This window comes from Saccopteryx leptura, chromosome 5, assembly GCF_036850995.1.
Source record: "Saccopteryx leptura isolate mSacLep1 chromosome 5, mSacLep1_pri_phased_curated, whole genome shotgun sequence".
Lineage (NCBI taxonomy): Eukaryota > Metazoa > Chordata > Mammalia > Chiroptera > Emballonuridae > Saccopteryx > Saccopteryx leptura.
Genome location: NC_089507.1, coordinates 154,229,970 through 154,253,139, shown reverse-complemented (window position 1 = coordinate 154,253,139; position 23,170 = coordinate 154,229,970). Strand labels below are relative to the sequence as shown.

General features: G+C 36.0%; 1 protein-coding gene across 2 annotated transcripts in view; it reads right to left on the bottom strand.

The window, feature by feature from the left end:
- Positions 1–23,170, bottom strand: part of VSNL1 (visinin like 1) — an 83,833-nt gene that overhangs the window by 60,133 nt on the left and 530 nt on the right. The window lies entirely within an intron of this gene.

Sequence of the window (23,170 nt, the reverse complement as noted above, 5' to 3'; positions counted from 1 at the left end):
TAAAATTGTTTCTAGCTCTTAATTCAGTGAACTTTCCATGATATCTCTGGAAAGAAAAACAAGACCCAGATAGGGAGAGAAGTGGGCTTTGTTAGCCAGGGATGGAGAGAGGGAGTAAATTGCAAATCCCAAGAATAAAGGAGCAAAGACACCTGTTAATAAGCAGCCAACAGAAGGTTCACAAAGAAGCTAGAGGAAGAAGAGTCAAGCTGCCCCTTCTTGGATCTTTGGTAGGAGGTGGGTGGAAAGGACGTGTTTACTTCAGGTTGCCGGAGGGGTGCTGACCCTCTCCAGTGAGATTGCTGTCTTTGATGTATTTCTAGCTCTGAATTATGCTCACCCTCTCCTTGCTGGGCCTTTGTGAAGTATCCAGCAAGGCTGGAACAAAGCACTTCATGGTGGTGCATGAAAAATATCTTGGCTGAAAAGGACAATGTCAAGGCTGAGAGGGCTAAAATTAGACTTTCCGGTTCTGTTTAACTTGGCAATTGTGTGCACAGCCTGCTAACGTGGTATCCTCCACCCACCTCCCTGCCCTCCATGAGCCTTCTGAGAGCACAGGTAACATGTGCTGAACGAGAGAAAGGGTTGCTTCCTCTGCCACCCTGTGACATGACAAATGCTTCTGGGTCTGTGTCACTGGCATTTGGAGCAGTATGTTGAGTAATACTTAGTTTGAAGAAATATGTTTCCTTGTCACCTAATTTGCATTTTAGGATAAAACCGTATCTCTTCTTCCCATTAATATAATACTTTTTCCATAGTGAAACCAACAGAAACTCTCAAGATAATAATATATTTAAACCTTCTACTTGCCTTCAGCTAAGAATTTACAGCTGCACCGATGTAACCATCACAGAACCCAAAGAACCAGAGATAAATATCTTACATCATGCCATGCAGCAATGTTATCTATAGGAAAAAGCACAGGCCTTAGAGTTAGATAAATGAGGTGAGAGATCCCAGTTCTAGCACTTCTATTAGATGATGCCTTTGGGAAAGGGGGTGAACCTTTCTTATTCTGTTCATTCAACTTTAAATTGTAGGTATTAATAAGTATCTCAAAATGTTAAATAAAATAATAAATCCATATAAATTATATTTTAGGAGTAATAATTATAGCTTATCAAATACTATGTATCCATGGATTATGCACTCATCTTTACAATAATTTTACAGTCAAAGAAAATAAAGTTTAGAGAATTTAAGAAACTGCCCAAGGTCACATAGCAAGAAAATGGTAGAGTTAGGATTCGAACGCTGGAAGTTCTCTTACTCACTGATAACTATTTTGCCTTATTAAAGGAGATGAAAAATAAGAATTTATTTTCTAGGACAAAAACTGTTATTTCAATGTAAGGGTTTGTCATTCTCTTTCTTGCTTGGGTGCTGCCTCGATCTACCCAAAGAAGGAAACTTAAAGGTACTCTATGTCTTGGTCAGTTATATCACAATTGCTAGCCTCTGATTCCTAGGGATGTGGGGAGGGGATCAGATGCTAAATGCAAAAGCAGCAGTCGAAGGAACTGAGACTTTTTAATCAAGAGAAGCAAAGACTCAAGAGAGGAAATTTGAGCTCTCTTTAAATAAGTTAAGGGTTTACTGGCACAAAAATAGACTTATCGATCAGCATAAGGAACAAGGAGTCTAGAAATAGATCCAGCTATACATAATTACTTAATATATGATCAAGGAAATTTTTCAGAACAAGAGGGAAAGGAAATATAATTTTGTAAGTGATGTCATCGTCACCACTTGATTACAATTTGATGGAAAAAAGTCAGAATCATATCAGATACCATCTTTTTAAAAAATTAACATTTGAAAAAAAAAGTTTAATATAAAAATTGAATCAAAGACAACAATTAGAAACTCAAAATATGCTAGACAAATGTTAATAGCTATTGAGTTAATAGCTATACATACACATAACTTTAAGTATAAAAATAGTTAAGAAAAGATAGAATCAGAAATGATAAATTATCAGAGTGTGAATAGATAATTTATTCCAGAGTAAACACAAATAATGAACAGAGAAAAACATGGCTAACCTTACTAAGGGTAAGTTATATTTGCTAAATATTAAAAGCAATAGCAGAAATTATAAAATATAAGATTAATAGCTATAACTTCATAAAAATTCAGTTTAGGGAGTCTAAAAACACCAGAAATTTATAAATATCTAAATGGGGAAATATATGTGTTTTCTAAATATAAAGATGCTTAAAAATAAATGAGAAGAGGATATGATAGAAAGCTGGGCAACAAACAGGAACAGAATGTGAACAAAAGGTGAAATAACGATGGCTAAATTCAATCTTACAAATAAGCAAACACAGTCAAATTATATGTTGGCAAAACCCACTAAAAATACTAGAAATCAAGAAGCATTAAATATTAATACTTTTGATTCCAGGAGAGGCTATCTTAGAGAAATAATCCAGGAGATAAAAGTTATACAGAAGGATATATCGAATGCAGTTTTATTTCATATACTAAAAACTTCAGAACTATATACCATTCCCCATCAGGGAAATGCATAAGTAAATTATAGCACATTAACTCAATGGAATATAATAATATTGTGAATACTATGTTGAAACATGGCAAATTACTTGTGATATCCTAAGTGGGAAAAACAGACATACAATATTGAATATTCATTATAATTACAATATTTACTGCAAAAAAATGAAATCAGTTGTTTTCCTCTCTTCTTCCTTACAAATAAAAAAAAAATAGAACCTAGTTCAAGTCACTGCTTTTCTTTTCTGGATGAGAATTGAAGCTCTAGGGAAGATACAGACTCTAAGAGTGTAGAGAACATCTGTAGAAGATCTAGTTTCAGAGCCTCATCTTCTGATTGCAAGTCAATGTTCTCTTCAAAGGCAGCTTTCACCTAGAGTCCATCGACACAAACACAGTGAAGGGGACAGAAGAGACGAGCTCCTCCATTTTCTAGAGAAGCATAAGGCAATGGAGGATATAATGGGAGGACCTCATCTCTGTCACAACAATTTCGGGAAGAGTCTTGAGTTTACAAGCCCAAGTTAGAAACTTAAGAGTTAGTATATACATTTTCATTTCTTGTTCTCTGATTCCAATTACATAGTCAAAAACCTGTTATGTCTAATTATAGAATTAGTTTTCTGCTGTCCATCTCATAGCCTCTACCTTATTTCAGACACTTTTGCTTTTGTGACAACTATCTAATCTTCCTGTTTGTAGCACCTATACTTCAAAATTATTCTTGACATTGCTGCCATTATTCATTTTATTGGAATAATTATTTCACCAATTCATGCTTCCCTGTGGCCTGAAGAAAAAGTCTAAATTTCTTCATAAGACCCACAGGGACCACATGACCTTGTCTGTGCCTTATTTTATTTTTCAGTTTTATTTTTTACTACTCATACTTCATACTTCCAGACTCATGCTAAAACTGAATTTTCATTTTCTAAAGAATCTCAATATTTTATCAGGCCTCTGTTAGCATAGTAGGCATTTGCTGAATGGACAAATGAATGAGCAAATGTGATAAAGAAGATTTAATAAAATCATTTCTTAATGACACCGTCTTGGCTAATTAAACCTTTCTAGCCATGAGTTCCATAACAATGGGTACTGTCTGTCCTGTCCACTGTTTTATAATTAACAGTCCAATAAATGAACGAGTGGCTGGATGAATGATAAAACTTTGCAACAGAGATCTGTACAGCTGTATGGAAGGGCAGAGGAAATTATCAACTACATTTATGGGAATTAAGAAAAGCTTCATATGGAATGTAACCTTTTGCAATGGGTGAATAAGCATTGTCAGGTAGAAGTTATAGACACAATGAACTGCAAAAGAGTGTGACATGTTCAGGGATCAAGGAACAAAAGGCTACTACTGGAAAGCTTGAGGTGGGCAGGATAACCTAATGGAAAGGGTTACACAGAGTTAGATTCAAATCCCAGACTTAATTCTCACTCTCTGTATGACCTTAAGCAAGCTATTAAATCTCTCATAGCTTTTATTTCCTCATCTTAAAATAAATTGTGAAGATTAAAGATGAAATAATATATAGGAATATTGCATAGCATAGAATAGGAGCTCTCTACCTCCTTCTTATTTTTCCTCCTCTTCTTCTTAGTGTTAATTGCTCATTTTGGCACAAGTATGTTGGGCTGCTCCAGTCACTATGAAAGACTAGGGGCCTATTTCAGATCTAAATCTGAAAACCTCTCCAAAGGATATCCTTTGTGGGCAACCAGCTCTCATCTACACATCTCACTTTTCCTACTACCTGCATCAGAATAAAGCAAAATCAAAATGTTTTGGCTCCAACTCCGATTAAAATAAGAGGGCCAATGGAACAAGAAGAAATTCATTTGCTAGCTAGTTTATGAAGTTTTACTCATTTGATAGCTATATTCAAATATTCTGGCCCTACTTAACTCTCAATAGGGAGATCATATAACTGCTTGCCCAAAGAGCACCCTTTGAGAGGGAAAGAAGTTGCTCTTGTTTATGCAAGCACAGCAGGAACTATTCAGGGCTATCCCCAGCAAATTGGGGTGTTCGGTCCCCTACCTCTCCAACTTTATCTCCTATTTGCAATGCTGCAGCCTTACTCACTTTGTGGGTTTCTGTAACACATCAAGTTTATTTTCATTAGGTCCTTTGCATTAGTTTTCTTTTCTCCTTAGAATTTTCTTCTCTCAAGATCTTTCACGGCTGACTTCTCATCATTCAAGTCACTGCTCAGATATCACCTTTTGGGTCTTTCTGTTTAAATTATGAAAATTTGCCTTTCTGTCAACACACTCCTAAGGACTACCCATTACTTTGTTTTATATTCTTTGTAGGTTTATAACTATCTGAACTTAGCTGTGCAGTTATTAGTTTATATGATTATTTATTTACTTCTTTCATATTAATTAATTTATTCATTTTAGAGAGGAGAGGGAGAGACAGAGAGAGAGAGGAGAGACAGAGAGAGAGAGAAGGGGGGAGGAGCTGGAAGCATCAACTCCCATATGTGCCTTGACCAGGCAAGCCCAGGGTTTCGAACCAGCGACCTCAGCATTTCCAGGTCGACGCTTTATCCACTGCGCCACCACAGGTCAGGCCACTTCTTTCATATTAGAATATCATCTCCAAGAAGGCAGGAACTTGGCCTGCTTTGTTTATCACTGTTTATATTTAGTCCTGTCCCTGGTACTGAGGAGGGTCTTAATATTTATAAAATAAATGTCTTAAATTTCTATAATTTCTAAACACAAACTCCTTTTCTTGGTAGTGACAGTTATTATAGTTACTATGTGAATGTGTTCATTTCAAATATCAGTGCAAACAGGTTGTCTCTGTCAAATTATTTGAAAGAAAGGCAAACTTTAAGTTCCTCTATCTACCTGCTCTCGAGCATAGAGATATGCAACAGTCAGTCGAGTTCTTCATTATTGGCAACTTCACGGAAGAACCAAAATAAACAGCCTTAAATCAGATTAGAGGCTACATCAATATAAATTAACCATGGTAGTATTATTGATTTTATCATTAAAACCATTTCTACCACCTCTCAGGCATCAACTGATAGCTATGTGGCAATATTTATAACATATACACCATGATAATACTGTCACATAAGTATCATTATCTAAATTTCATAGATAAAATAATTCACATAACCTGGAATATTTTGTGACACAGCCTGGTTACAAAATCCACATTTCTTTCCATGACACCATGCTCATTGTATTCTCTTTTTTTAACTTTATTTAGAAAATTAAATTTAACATGGTGACATTGATCAATAAGAGTCCATAGGTTTCAGGTAAACATTTCTATAGCATTTGAACTGTTGATTATGTTATATACCCATCACCCAAAGTCAAATAATTTTCTGTCACCTTATATTTGACCCTCTTTACATCCTTCCTCCTCCTCCTTCCCACAACCCCCTCCTCCAAGTCCCCCTCTCCCTGGTAACCACTTCACTTTTATCTATGTCCATGAGTCTCAGTTTTATATCCCACCAATGTGTGAAATCATACAGTTCTTAGCTTTTTCTGATAGAGGAATGGATAAAGAAGATGTGGTACATGTACACAATGGAATACTACTCAACCGTAAGAAATGATGACATAGTGACATTTACGACAACATGGATGGACCCTGAGAACATTGTACTGAGTGAAATAAGTAAATTATGCTCATCGTATTCAATCAAGATTCTTTAATCCTTTAAAACATTATGTTAGACACAAGCATTTGAAAGTACTTTTTTTTACTATTATCATATACTTTGGTCCTTGCACCCTGCTCCCCTTTGTCCATTGCCTAGCTAATTCCTAGTCTTATTGTCCCCCAAATTATTCTACCACCAATTCTCACCTACAGATGTTTGGGTTCTATGTGCCCTAGAAGCGCTTCCTCAGCACCTTATGTTTCTCTATCTATCAATTGTTCTTAGAGACTATAAATTACTGTCTTCACTGCTGGAATGTGAATTCTGAGAGGGCATGACCAATGTCTTGCATCTTCAGAGTACATAGTAAGTCCTAAATAAACACTTTGTGAATGAATGAAAAAAAAAAAAACACTTCTAACTTAATGGAATAATAGAGGTACTTGGGCATGTTTAAAGACCTACAGCTCTGTAGCACATGAAAGTAACCCAGGGTTTGGGAAGAGCACCTGGCACACAGGTGCTTGCAGATTGCTCTCTCTGGAAATTGTCTCAGTGAACTATGCTTCAGGGTATGGTTGTACTTGGCAATGTACTGGCATCAAAGGTTTGTTGTCCTCATTACTGAATCCTCATGAATGATGGCTATAGTGGAAAATGCTAAGACTTGGGAGCAAGTCCCACTCTCCTCAAAGAGAAAGGCAGCAACCATCTCCTTCTCAAAGCCCAGAGATTGTAAACAATATTAGCAGCAATTCCAGGAAATTGAGTTGGAAATTGAACCTCAGTGAATTTCCCTGAAATCTATTACTTCAAACAGCTCAAAATAGGTCCCTCTTTTAATATTTTCTTATAGCATTGTGTAATTTTCTTCCATGGTACTTAACCCTTTAGACTATATTATAAAAACTTTGCACTATATTGTGATTATTTGTTTGCTATCTGTTTCTCTAACTAAATTGTGATCTTTATGAAGGCAGGGATTATGGCTGTTTTAGTTCACCCTACATATCTAGTACTAGAGAAATAATAGATATTTAATAGGTATTTGTTAAAAGGATGAATGAATTGATGAGACAGAGAGTTTATACCTCATATGAAAGCACCATCATGAATATAATAACCAAAGGGTAAAGTAGAAAGAGCACAGATCTGTTTGGGATCTTCGAGCTACTACTTACAAACTTCATGACTTCAGGCAAATTACTCGATCCCCGTAAGTGTCAATTTCTTTATCAAAAGTAGAAATACTATTACCTCATTGAATTGTTGAGAAAATGAGTGTGATGATATGTATGAAGAGTGAAGCACCTGTAGCATCCTTAGCACAGGGAGACGGGATGTGCCATCAGTGTTTGCAAATATTGCATGCCTCAGAAAGCCTCTCTTCTTTTTCCCATTTCTTTGCTTAGTTAACCTTGGGTAGTATTGGAACACCTGAACATCATAAGGTGTAAAAATCTGTCAAAAGTGGAAATTAGCCCAATCTGTGGTGGCACAGTAGGTGGATAAAGCGCTGACCTGGAATGCTGAGGTCGCTGGTTCAAAAACCTGGGCATGCCAGGTCAAGGCACATTCGAGAAGCAACTACTATAAGTTGATGCTTCCCACTCCCTCCCCGCTTCTCCTCTCTCCCCTCTCTTTAAAATCAATAAATAAAATATTTTTAAAAAACTGGAAAGGCTCACATGACGAACCCCAGGTAGATGTAAGGCTACTTGCCTCTGAAATATCTTTGTGTTGCCAGAAATTCCCACTTCCTTATAGACAAACCATCTCTTAGACAAACATTTGGGATCATTTTGTGTTCTTTGGTTCATTCAATGCATATTTGTTTGAGCATCTAAGGTATGCTGCACACTGGACTTGGCTCTGGGCATACACTAGCCAACTAGATAGATGTTCAATCTAAGAGCTTTGTTTATATTTAAATAAGTCCTTAAAGGACCTAGGGCAGGCATGGCCAACATATGGCCCATGGGCCGGATCTGGCCCGCATAATGAGTTTATGTGGCGCACGATTAAATTTTTAATAGTCTCTGCTACTTTAAAATCTCAGCTACTCAGAAGAGGAAGCATCTTTGATTGAAAATCAAGATATTTAAGAAGATAGTGATACGCAGAAAAGAATTCCGCATGTGACTAATCTCGGGTTAACTTCCAATAATTGGTCGAATGGATTCGCGATACTTCTTTATTTTTTAAAAAAATTCCATTATAAAGATTTACAACTTTTGTACTCGTCTGTACTTGATACGAACTGTTTGACGTTTAGCAGCGATGTGAAACCCACATTCTTTTAGGCAGAGTTTGCCAGTGCACACCCAAGATCAAACAATTCATTATTTTTGTGGTCAGGTGTGCTGAACCAAGTGGCATTGTAGCACAGACAATAGCTACAGTTGATAACTGAAAACGTGTCCATGCTGTTTGTAAAATGAAATAATTGTTTTATTTGCGATATAACCTCTTCAAGCTCATTCTATTAATTAAATATTATTTCGATGGATTGCAATACAGCTTGGATATTTATATGGTATATAATTATGTTTTTATTAAAATATATTTTCATTCATATTGTATGTTAAAATTTTTTTCACTCACATTTATTCATAAACAAATTACATAATAAAATTTTGCTTACTTAAATGAATCGTTTTTGTATTTAACATTTTTTAATTTTAATATTTTGTCTGGCCTGTGAAAAAAGTTTTCTTTCCAATTTGGCCCAGGGGCAAAAACTGTTGGCCACTCCTAAGGGCCTTAGGCAAGTATCACCGTACATAATAATAATGACAATTATCTACTATTGTACATTTGTTCTATCTCCAGCTCTGTCCTAGTTATGCCTGATTCTTAATCTTGTTTAATCTTTACAGGGACGAGGCAAGATAGACCTGAAAGTTTCCATTTTAGGCAAAAGAATTGCATCCATGCAGCTGAGAGGTAATGTTGGCGTTTGAATTCAGGTCTGTGTGACACTACAGTCATGATTTTGCTTCCATCACCATGTCTGCCAGCCAATCACTTTTAATGGTATAACTGATTTAAGAAATGATGACATTATTTTAGAACTTGCTTCTTTTTATTAGACTATTCTCATATATGATTGTGTAATTTAATAAATAATGTTCTTATAGCAACTGATATAAAAATATGGGTTCATAAAGGCTGGGTTTTCACTGGCACATGGACACTGCCTGCATGTGGTACAGAAATCTTTTAAAAACTAACCTTAAAATGGAAATAAAAGTCAGGATGCAGGAGTTTTCTTTTTAGACCAGGAATGTTGAATTCATGGACCTTGATCTACATAGGACCATGGATACATTTGTATTGGCCAGTGTTCTTGATGCCATGTTTTAAAAGACAGATACTAGGCAGACATTTTGCTTGGTCAAACTACCATCATTTTAACAGTCATTTAACACTTGGCCCACTTCATTTAGATCTAGGAGAGATCCAAAGATTAATAATGCCCTGGGTCTGCTTTCCAAGAATTTACAGACCAATTAGGAAGGTACTACTACTAGAAATGATATGAAGAAGATGATGATGCTAGTGGTTAGTAGTTACACTGATAATAAAAACAAAGCATGTATAAACCACTGTTCTGGGATCTCAGCTTAGATTTGGCTCTCTTTCCTATTTCCTGTTCCAAAACAAAGTGACAGAGTGATGGGATTTCAGGCAGTTGCAGATAGGTTTTGATCAGAAGAGACTTCAGAGCTTCCAAAAAAATATTCAGCCATCTGCTCATAAAGTCAGTCTTAAAAATTAATAAGGAGTTTAGACGAATTTCCCGCCAAGTACTACATGGTATAACTCCTCTGGCCTGTTATTTTCTAAGAATCCCACCCTCTGTCACTAAGCAACCAGCCTAGGTTCAAAGGAATTACTCATTCTGCTAAAGATGCCCAGAAACCTATGCCAAGGACATTGTCCAGACTACCCTTAAAACAGTAATGAGTAATATGCACAAAGATGTTTCCCTCACTGGTATTTAAAATGTATGATCATGAGAAAATAGTGAAGTAAAGCTTGTCCATAGATAGAAGGGCATATAATGTCTTAAAATGACATTTGTAAAAAGTTTTTATTGCAAAGGTCAAGCTAAGGGGAAGAAAGTAAGATATAAATTTTAAAGTAATGAGTAGTCTCAATTAGAATCAATATTTACAAAGGATAAAAATATAACCTATAAATAACAGATTTTAGGTGATGTTATTCTTTTTTCTATGTTTTACTCTCCAAATTTTCTACAATAAGTAGAAACTAGATATAAAGTCTGTGAAAGGAAAAAGTAATTTCTGTCTCCTTCACTTAAAGAAAAAAAAATATTCTGCCCTTATATTTACTTCTAGAAAACAACAAAACTGAAATATTCTCACTGTTATATTGAGACAAACTCAATCTCCATGTAAACAATCAGTGGTGTCTGAGCTGGCTTCAAATTCAGAGAAATGACGTGATTCTTGATTATTTACCAGAGGAAACAATGCCACAATTCAAAAAAGCCAGCTGGAATACTATATAAAATTTTAGCTTTCCTTCTATTATAACATCACCCAGTGAGTTTTCATTCACAGATGTATAACTTTATAGACTTATTACAAAAATCTGAGTACTTCTCACCAACAACCTAGGGTTGGCATTTTCGGAAGTGGTTCCCATGTAACATAGAAGCAGCTGTTCACTTTACATTTTTTAAATAAGCAGGCACAAGCAGTGCAAGAACATTATGTTACTGTCATTGTGCTATGAGCCTTTATAAATACAATGTTCTGAATTCAAACATTCATGTTCTAGAAAAAGTACCCATTACCTTCACAAATGGTTTTAGATGTACCCAATTCAGGAGATGACATGTCAGCTCTACTCAGTTGTATACTTCTTAATTATGAATTCATTTAATATCTCAATTTAAATTAAAAACTCTTTGAGAACAGCAAATACTACTTGATTACTAAAAATTGATTGTCAGTTAAATGCTAGGGTTCTGCTGGGCCTTTAATATATATTATCTCTAGTTTTTACAACATTTTGTGAGACAGATTAAATTCACACAACAAATAAGACTGAGTGAGGCTCAGATTAAATTATTTGCTGAAGCTCACATAGTCATTAGATGGTGGAGTCAGAATTTAAATTTGGTTCTGATTTGTAGCCCAGTTTTATTCCCATTTTCTCATGTTGCTAATGTATAATCTTAAAATTATTTAGATTATTTTATTCAGAACTTCTATTATATACCCTGAGAAACTGAGACACAAAGAATGAAATGATTTGTCTGAGTTCACATAAACAAAATACAAACTCAAACCTGAATCAGATTAATTGCCTCTATTTGTTTTTTCAATGATGACTGCTGCAACATTATATTAACCTCTGCTAACATATCATATGTTAAGTTTTTGTATTATTTTTAATTGACATAAAATTTAAAATAATTCACAATACTGTCATTTTTCTGAATTTGAGATCATTTTAAAGTCACAAGTTTGCTTCCTTTTCAGGTGGGAACCCGTACAAAGTTACGCACATGCCAGTGGGGAAGATTTGGAGCCATGAGTCATTAGTCATTTTGGCACAATTGTGGTCAAATTTCCTTCCAGAAACAAAATGGGAGTGATCTCAAGGGATCAGTAGCCAAAGTACTCCAAGAAGTTTCCTTAAGCTTCTTGGCCTATTATTCCAATTATTTCCTTTTAAATTATTTTAGGAAGGGAAATAACATTTATTGAAGATCTTATATATGCCAGAGACTATGCTAAGCACTTTTGGAGACATTATGTTATTAATCCTTGCAAATAATCTCAGGGATATAATTTCCATTTCACAAAAATTAAATAACGTTTTGCCCTGTCTGGTTGGCTCAGTGGTAGATCATTGGCCTGGCGTGAAGGAGTCTTGGGTTCAATTCCTGGCCAGGGCACACAGGAGAAGTGCCCATCTGCTTCTCCACCCCTCCCCCTCTCACTTTTCTCTGTCTCTCTCTTCCCCTCCTGCAGCCAAGGCTCCATTGGAGCAAACTTGGTTCGGGCACTGAGGATGGCTCCATGGCCTCCACCTTAGGTGCTAGAATGGCTCCTGTTGCAACAGAGCAACACCCTAGATGGGCAGAGCATCGCGCCCTAGTGGTCATGCCTGGTGGATCCTGGCCGGAAGCATGCAGGAGTCTGTCTGTCTGCCTTCCCACTTCTCACTTTAGAAAAATACAAAATAAATAAATAAAAAAAAAGTTAAATAACTTTTTCAGAGTGATTATGTTCACCTTTGGAGCCATGTCTCTTTTATCTATATTGTACTTCTCTCTAGAGAGAAGTAGACCTTGTGTAAATGTCTTATATAGAACAGGCTGCTATTAGCCAACTGGGATGTGTAAGACTTTATTTGTATCCTGATTCAGACAAATGAAAACAATACTTATGAGATTTGAACACTGACTAGATATTTGATGATATTAAGTGTGTGTATGTATATATATGTATATATATAATATATATATATATAATTTGGTGTATAACAGTATTGTGGATGTGTTTTAAAGAGACTTTATAGATATATACTTAAATATTTCTTGATGAAATAATATAATATCTTAATTTGTTCAAACTAACCTACTGGAGGGGGAAGAAAAGTGACCTTAATAATAGTTAATGCTGGGTAATGGGTACACAAAAGTTTGTTACATTATTCTCTTTGAATGGGTATGCTTTCCACAGTAAAGAGTTGTTTGTTTGTTTGTTTTTAATGCTGTGTAGATTGGTAATTAGTAGATTTATGACGGTAGATTAGTAGCAGTATGACGTTAGAGAAATTAATTTTGGAGACACAGTTACTTAGTCACAAAATGAAGCATACCTTGCAGACACTCACCTTGTGGAGCTATAATGTGGACTTAGTGAAGTACTGTGTGTAAATACCCACCCTAATACCCTACACAGTCTCAGTTCTTTACAATATTCCTAGTTAATATTATTACAAACATTAATTATCACGTTTTCATTTCCTTACTTTCACGGCTTAGCCTAGAGATAACTTCCAATATTCAGATGAATTTGGAGTTGGCTAAAAGTCAAAGATAAATGATACAAAACTTTTGTGTACATGATCATCTACAGAGCGCCTCTTTGGACAAATGTCATCCTATTCCAGTTTCTCCTTTGCCTAGACTTCTTGTTTTATGAACACATCATATGACATTTTGTACTGCTCTTTTTACAACCAGTTTATTGAATGGGTTGGCTATATAGCTTTATTCTTTTATCACTGCCTCAAACATGCTCTACTATGTTTTCCTTTCCCACTCCAGGATGATACAGACTGATCTATATCTTTCCAGGTCACTTACAGGTATCAGGAAAGTGATTGTTTCTAGTATTAAAAAATTCAGTATAACTTAAACATAAATTTCCACTTATATACAATTCAATCTCTCTTTTCTCAGCTCAGTTTTGAACTAAGCAGAGGGGAAGCAAATATAATCTTGATGTAGTAATGTGCACAAGAATTTGAAATTATATATTTTTAGCAAAGATAAACTAAAATCTAAAGTTTCAGGATAGTAATACATTTCTTACCATCATATGGCAATATATAAACTACAGAATAATTTCAAAGTCATATCAATTTCATAACTTCTAACCACAGAAGGTAGGCAAACTCATCTTTATTTTCACACAAGGAAACTAAAATTCAGAAAAGTAACTTTTCTAGGACTTCACACGAATGATGACTACAGAACCGTTGTTATGCCTAAAACACATCTAATGACTCCTACTTTTATATACTTTTCATCGCTGAGGTTTTGTCAGTCTAAAGCAGCTATGAGATGGTAGCAACTATTTTTTAACATAAGTTCCTTGAACAAACATTGGAAACACAAGGTTAAGCAAAGCTAAACAGATACTGGGATCTTCACAACAAGACTGGGATATTCAAATTTATTATTAATTTGAAAGTGTGCAGAGAATATCTAAAAATGAGATGTAGGAAGCACTATTTCCCTCATATATGTTTTCATTAAACGTTGAGGGGAAATGACTATGAGCGTTTTAGAAATATTTCTTTTTTTAAAAAAAAGTCTAACAGAGATGTGTTGCAGAACTGAGCACCTGAAACCTGTATAAATCATGTTAACCAGTGTCAGCCCAATAAATTTAAAAAAAACTAAAATGTCCTTACCACTAAGTTTAACCTACCCTCTCTTTCAACTCAGCCACTTCACCTAGAATTAAGAAACTTTCAATAGGTCTTATTTTTAATGCCATCTCATAAGCACTGATTTGTTATGAAGCTATTTGTTCTTGGAGATTCTGCTTTAAAAATGTAAAACAATCTATGTTAGTACATTGAACTTATTGTGTACATATCATTTATGTATATATGTATTTATGTATTGGTATATATGTGCATCTCTCTCTCATCCCTGCTTTGATATCTCTTCTCTGCTCTTAGCCAATGTGTATTAGTGCACACTTCTACAATCATGCAACAAATGAAGTCTCTGATAGGCTAACCCTGACTTGAGCATGTTCTGTGACATGGAACGTTCTTCCTTTGTGCCTTTTATTTAGTGTTATTGATTGACATTTGTATGATGGACAGAAGATATGTAAATGATAGTGTTAGAGCCACAAAGAAGTGAATTACGGGTGTCACTGGAATGTTTTACAAGCATTTGAGGCCCCTCAGAGGAAAAGGTAAAGGAGAGAGAAGATAAAGGTCAGAAGACAATTACAGGCTGGCAGAGGTTCCTGGACATTAGTTATGAAGAGCTTTATAAATCACTTTTGTGTGGGAGGATAGTTCATCATCTATATGTTAGTCATTAGACGCTTGGGAACTTTAGTAGTAGGCATGTCTTAAATAAATGGAAGAACTTTTCCAAACAGATTCAGGGACACAGATCTAAGCTAGGGCATTGATGCAGTCAGTATACCTTTTCTAAGACTGCACTCACCATGCTACTTGAGATGTATGTGTATTAGCTATTACTCAAATACCAGAAAATTAAGGCAAATACACTTGGAAAGAATAGAATACTTAGAACACAGGAGTTGGAGAGATGATGAAATGCAGATTGAAGAGGATGGGCAGGAGGGAGTGGGAGGAAGAATTATTTACTACCCACTATATATATGGTTTTTAACACTCCATAAGTAAATATATTATTCTCATTTCACAGGTGAAAAAATAAGTCCCCCAAATAAATTAGAACTAAAAGTCCTACTCAATTCTGTGAATTGTCCAAGACTTCTATTATACAAAAGAAACTCAGAATTTAGGCTCAACTTTTATAGGCTTAACGGGGAGAAAAGGATGTTCCTCATTAACCTCAGGTAAGAAACACACTTGGAATTCTCTAGTAAATGAGGCAGGAAATAGGAGGAGAAGGGAGAAAAAGCTTAGAAGAACTGAAATGGCTTTCAGAAGAGCTAAAGACAATAAGGCTATTTGGACTCTCTCTCTCTCTCTCTCTCTCTCTCTCTCTCTCAGTATGTGTGTAGTGGGGGCTGGAAACAAGTTTTCAATGCAGCAGGAAAGAGGTGTTGGGAGATACATTTTTCCTATTGTGAAAGCCCTGGGAGAAAAGAATGAACAAGTATATCACATAAGAGTCCTCCCACAGATAGACATTGAAAGATTAGTCATAACACTAGTTGAAATAAGGGAGGTGGGGTGAGTATCAGCTAGCAATCCTTTTTTGGAAGGTATTAAAGGATAGAAGTACATGTGTTACAGTATAATATTTAAACCAAATGGCAGAGATCTTACAATGTTTTTAGTGATGTTTAGTGATCTACTGGCCACTTGGGAAGAAGAAAAGGACTACATTATTTAGCTACATTAAAAAAATAATTAGTAGATGACCTTAAAATGTATTTAATAAAGAAACAAGCATAGAATTTTCCTCTTAGTTCCATATTCTGTTTTGCACAATTTATATGGCAGAATAAAAGAAAAGGTATAATGGAAAGGGGATTTGTTTAAATAAAGAATGAGAGAAATGGGAAGTTTGAGGATTCACTGTAGGTATTTCTGTTTATTTCACTTGACTTACTGAAAAACATTTTATCTGTCTTCTTCATTAGGCATAAATTCCTTTAAGGCTGGAGTTGTATCTTACTTAATGTTGATTCCACAATGACTTCCCAGTACTTGGCACATTAATTCAATAGTTGTTTTGTAGGGTAAGCACTGTAACTGTTCACTGCTCTTAATAGTTTTAAATTCCTTATTCAGAGGTTCCACCATGAATGGGATTACTACTGTTCAGAGACTAAAGTGGTTTATGATTCATTGATTTCTCATGAAAAGGATGATAATAACTATCATTTATTGCACATTTTTAATAATGAGGCATTATATTCTTTACATGGATAGTATTCTAGTTTCTGTTTAAAAATACCACAAACTACTATTTTAAATGGAAACAGAGGCTGAGAGGTTAAAAAACTTAATAGAACTAATAAACTGTAGAACTAGGATTCTTATCTAAGTATATCTAGCTTGAAAAATCTTGTTTACAGTTCCTTCTCATTTCTTTTGAGCCAGTTGCAACACTGGGAGGGCTGAGGAGTTTAAGGGAAGATTCAGTAGATGGTTGTCATCTCACTCTGAGGAAAGAATACTTTCATAAACATTTAAAAGAAAAATTAACAATTGTGTATAGAATTTAAATCTACTTCACAATTTATTTTTATTTTTCATAACATTTTCCATATGATCAAGAAAGCAAGCACTAAGCACCTTATATATATATTTTAAAAACACTTGAATTTCTGTAATAAACACAATTGACAGTCTTCCATTAACTCATAGTATCAAATGCCAAAGAATTCCAACAAACAGTAGTTGGTAATTGAATCAGACTTATACAGCACTATTTGATACATTAAAAACAAAATATTATATTAACAAGCATGTCAACTTTATTTATAATACTTAATTGGCCTGCAATGGGACATTTCATTAATAATTTGATTGTATTTCAAGAAGTCAGAAATAAACATACTAATCATAAATAAAACCAGTGCAAACTACAAAACACCAGAGATTCCAATAGCACTAGAGTCTACTACTATTTTAAGAAAACTTCAGCTGCTATAAACATTTTGAAATATGAAACAGCAGAAAAATTAGGGTCTAAATGTTTTAATTAGAAAAATTAGTCCAGGCTCCAAAGCACATTTAACATGTTAATGATTTGCAAAAGATCTATTGACATTCAGCTTTTCAAAAGTTCATAGTCTTACAGAATTTAAGAGAAAATAAACAAATCCAAAGAAAGAAGAAAAAAGTCCATTTAAAGTGACAGATTTCCATTTTCAAAAAATCCATATATTAACAAGAATAAAAAAATATATAGGATTCATTTTATAGATCTATAATAATTATAGAAGAATTTACCTGATTTGTGAACACTTTGTCTTTTATGAGCAATATTTCATAAAAATGAAATCTTTGTTAAGGGAGACCTATTTTCTATAAAAAGTTCAGCAATTATTTTTAGATATATTGAACTTGAAGGCAACTAGATGAATGAGAGTACTCCAGGTCTTAATTGTAATTTAGAACAAAAGAAAATAACCTGTTCACTTGAAAATACTCCAAAAATAAATAAAGTTAGAAATACAGTGCATTGTCTTCTGAAAAATAAACAATTGGCAGTTACACAGCAGGCCATCTGTGTTAGAACTGCAGTGAAGTAAGGCAGTTGAAAAATCCAGAGAAAGCACAAGAATTATAACAAACTATCTGACTCGCATGCTTTAAGTTATCCAATCAGTGTATAGAACATCTCTTTAAGGTATTCATAGGCACCTTATTATTAAAGTGTCAAATCTCTTTGAGGATTCTTTAGTAATTTGCTATTCCATTTTTATTCCATTCATTAAGTAGTTTCTAAAGCACCCCCTTCAAGATCCCAATTTGTGAAGTTCTCAATGAATCAAGCTATGAGCAACTCAAACTATTTTGATTTACTTAAAAGAGTACAAGTTATCTTTAGAAACTAACCGTACAGGAGAAATGCAATGTTATGGTCCCTTCACAGTGCGAGCATGTTAAAATAATTGCATAGTTCAAGAGATCCATCATCTAAATGAGTGGTACACATAGCTACCATAGTCTAGGCTTATGTTGCCTCTTTGAATTATTAATATCAATTCTTGAAAATAGGTAAAAGTAATTTATGGTAGTAGAGATAAAAGGAAGGATACTCATGTGAGTGGATTAAAAAGCAATCATAAAGGTATTAACATAGTGCTTTATATCTTTACTGAAAATAATTATATAATATTTAGTCTAGGTTTTCTTTTTAGTAACAAAAATATTTATAGCAGTTAATTGTTTACATGCTTTTAGCAGATTTAATTTCTTGACATAATTAACAAGGTACATACAACTGATTTTTTTTTTTTTATTATTATTTTGTATTTTTCCGAAGCTGGAAACGGGGAGAGACAGACAGACTCCCGCATGTGCCCGACCAGGATCCACCCGGCACGCCCACCAGGGGGCGACGCTCTGCCCACCAGGGGGCGATGCTCTGCCCCTCCAGGGCGTCTCTCTGTTGCGACCAGAGCCACTCTAGCGCCTGGGGCAGAGGCCAAGGAGGCATCCCCAGCACCCAGGCCATCTTTGCTCCAATGAAGCCTCGCTGCGGGAGGGGAAGAGAGAGACAGAGAGGAAGGAGAGGGAGAGGGGTGGAGAAGCAGATGGGCGCTTCTCCTGTGTGCCCTGGCCGGGAATCGAACCCAGGACCCCTTGCACGCCAGGCCAACACTCTACCACTGAGCCAACCGGCCAGGGCAACTGATTCTTATTAGAACAAATATTTAATTGACAAATATTATAGAGTATCTACTATAAAAGCCATTGTATATATTTTGTGGAAATATGAAAAATGTCATTAAAATCTCTGCCCTTGTGCACTGCACTTTCATATTATAGATATGTCTTTAAGATAAAAATGTCCCTTGATATTTTTTCAAGTTTTAGAGAGAGAGATGGGGGGAGAGAGAGATTAATTTGTTATTCCACTTATTGATACATTCATTAGTTTATTCTTGTATGTGCCCTGACCAGGGATTGAACCTGCAAACTTGGCATATCAGTACGATGCTCTAACCCACTGAGATACAAGGCCAGGGCTAAAGTACTATATTTTTTATGTATTGGAGAAATAGATTAGGTAATTTATATGGCTCCCTTCCAGTTCACATACTTTATTAATTATTTGAATTAACCACTGAGATAGTAGAACTATCAATCATTTGTTAATTTATCTCTATATCATTTGATACTTTAGGAAATTTAATATATTTATATCTACCAAATATAACTGAAATGGACATTGTCAATTTCAACCTTAGATTAATTGAATGACTCCTAAAAGAAAAGCCTTCTTATCTTCTTAAATAATCACTAATCTTAAGAACATGGAAATCACGCAATATAATAAAAGGAGACTTTTAGAATAACAGTAAAATATATTGCTCTTGTGAATTAGAAAACCATGCATTTGATATTAATGTTATACTGTTATTTTGTGAAACTCCCACAGAGCTCCTCAGCAATGTTTGGAATTCCTAACTATGTGCAACCCAAATAGAAAACTTACAGCTTGCCCAACAGCATTTCTAATCAAGTGATCCTATTACAGAATGAGATTCATAGCCTACCTAGCAAATCAAAGCAGGGCACTTAGCAGCTACAAGATTCTGCTGTCTGCAGAGGCTATTGGATGTTCAGAAAAATCCTGGAATGACTGTTTTCAGAATGGGATTGCAAGACTAGGTGACATCTGACACAAGAGCATTTGTTAGAAACAGACTCTATGAAAGAGAGAGCTCATCGCAATTCAGTAAAGGTTTACCACAGGGGAAGAGTTAAATTAACTTGTTAATTGGTGAATGTGTTAAGAAACTCATCACCTTGTTTTCTTAACAACTTCGGAGGCTATTTGCTACTCTCCCAGAATTGAAGGACTGTCTTCCTCAAGCTTCCCCTAATGCCAGCATTTTTTAGGTAAGAGTTCTTGGCATTTCTTTCAAGGGGACATTTGTGGTTGGTTTTGCTTATCTTTCTGAATGCCTGAGAGATTACATTTTTAGAAAAGGATCAGGAATACCTGGATTATTTTTAAAATGCCAAGAGCTTTATTGTACAGACACTCAAGAAATTTTTATGAAAGAAAGGTAGAAATAGAGAAAGCAAGTGATGGAAAAGGAGGAAAAAATGAAGGAAAGAGAAGAAGGGTCACTTAGGCAGGCATTAGTGCCTGTGTTGCAGTCCCTGTCCAGCAAAACAAAGAAGCAAGCTGTGCGAGAAGGCTGCACAGCCCTTTAAAGGCTCTAAATGTTTTAAAAAGATATATGGCTGGCTTTTGTAGGGCCTGGTCAGGTTGAACCAGTCAAGCATTCTTCTCTCAGTCCTTCTGCCCACCCCCCATCTCCTCTGAAGGTGGCTTCATCAGAAACATCTCCAGGAAAGCCAGAGACAGGCATCTTGGATCTAGGTTCTGCCTTCTAGGAGGCAGAGGAGAGCTGGCAGAGCCCACGGTGTATTTATACTGCAGCTACCTCACTCCACTATGTCCCAATGCCTGTAGCTGCAGCAGTTTAGGAGGAGGAAAGATGGTAGAAGAATGAGCATGGCGCCTGCAGTGTTTCAGAAGGTGGGGTTCCCTGAAGGATTCTGGGAACACAGCAGGGAGGGGATGGAGATGGGGCAGGCAGTCTTTACACAGGAGCTGAAGAGCCTACTGGTTTGCCAGTTCTCTCAAAAACAAACAAACAAACAAACAAACCACTCCAAAGATTCCAAAGAAATGGACTGAGGTGCAGAGGAAGCTAGGAGGGCCAGATTAAACATCTAAAGAGGTGGGCCTTATTAGAGGTGAGGAGCAATAAAAAGAAATAGAAAGAGACCTTACAGGTAAGAAGAGGCAGAGAAATACTATAGTGTGAAAAATAACCCTTGGGACCCTCTCAAAAGATGTTTTGGGAGCAATGAATTACTTATTTTAAGATTTTAGCAATGTCACTCAGGATGCTAAAAATGTAGAGAGAAGGGAACATTTCCATTCAAAATTACTTTTTAATTGTGTATTCCATAGACTAGAAGTTAATTGACTAGTTCGTAGCTCTGGGCCTCAATTTCTCATCTGCAAAACAAGACATTTGGACTAGATGCTTTTGAAGATCTGGGCCAGCTGCGACCCTAGATAACTGTCAGCCTGTGAACCAGGGTATCTGAAACCAAATGTCTACAAATTTCAATACTGGCTCCCCCCCTCATTCCTGCACCCCCAGTTTATCAATGCAGTGCACGCCTGAACCACTTAGGGAGCTGATTCAACTCTCAATGACAAGGGGTATGGCTCAATTATGACAAATGATAGTTTCTTCTGCTCTGAATTAAGGAAAGGAGGAACAGAGAAGGCCGTATAATTTATACTTTGGGTTTCTGAGGAAAGGACATTCTAGAATTTTCTATTTCTATTGAAATTTTATCTATTTAAAGGAACCCTTAAATAGGTTCTAAAGAGTTGAACTAACAAAAGGGCAAAGAGCCCTATAATGATGTGCCCTACTTTGGGCACAAATAAAATGAAAATTTTATTTCATTTCATCCCAGAAATTGGATCTGCTTTTTTCCATGGAAATCCAGCACACACTGGCCACACTCTTCTCATCTGCCTGCTTCATACCATTCTGCCAGCCTGCTTCAGTGCAGCATCGTTGGGGGTTATTAAACTCCCAAGCTTAATGTGCGTGCACTCATGGGTGAGCTGTTCAGTGATGCAGATGCCCCCCCCCACACACATGTAGTGGAGATAAAATGTGTTTTCACAAGTTTCCTTTTTAATTTGTTTCACCCTGAAATTTCTCTTAAATTAAAAATAAACAATTTGTAGATATACAACTTTCTTGTTTCTCTTTGTTTAAAAATGAGATATGACACACAGATAGTAGACACTTGTTTTCTATACCCACTGCATTCCCATTTCATTTTAGTCTCCAAAATATGCACAGGAGGGCAACTCCAGAAAAATGGATTCCCACTTGGGCATGTCATAGGGCACTGAGCTGTGCAGCGCAGCCCTGAGCGCTTGCACAGAATATCACCATTGCCTCCAGCAGCCCCTTCCCCCATTCCCCAGCTCCTCAGATTTCCACATTGAGGGGTTGACCTTGCAAAGACCCTTCTCCCCTTTCTGGACAGGAACAACACAAAACACAAAACGACCTTTCCTCCTTTAAAGAAACGCTACCAAACGTTAACATGTCTGGGTTCACATTTCCCAACCCCGCATTCCAGAAGGAGATTACGGGATGGAAAGGCAGGTAACTAGTTTGGGTCTGACTCCCCATTCAGCCGCTCTGGCTCTCGGACTGTTCTAAACAGACGGTTGACTGTGTGGTGGAACATCTTTCCCTTTCCTGCCCATTCACCATCGTGACCAAAAAAAAAAAAAAAAAAAAATTAAAAAGGAAAAATTATCCGCTCATTTCTAAATACTGAGAGAAACGTGCTTATTTTGCGTCCAGCTGCGTGGTTCTAAACACTGATGTCCTCTTGGAAACCAGCCCTGATTTCCACACTACCTCGTCTACTCAATTATACTTAGCAAACACCTTCACTGTTCTTCCACGGTGAGAAAAATGGTGCACCAAACCCACGAATGACAGGTTGCTACTTGACTGCAACCGCTCAATAGTTTTATCAGCAACCGGAAAACTTCACAATTGGTCAATTAGTTCTCTAAATCTCGGTAAGGAAATCCTCTTGTTTATAGAATTAAATTAAATAAGCATCTCAGTTTCATCTTTCTTAAATCTAGACGAAGACAACTCCCCCCAAAACACGCCACATATAAAGACCCCCTTCCCCCACCCCATTATTCGAAAAGGTCCCCCCTCATCCATGGACTAACAGCACGTTCAGATATCCAGGAGCATTAACCAAAGCAACTGTCACCATGC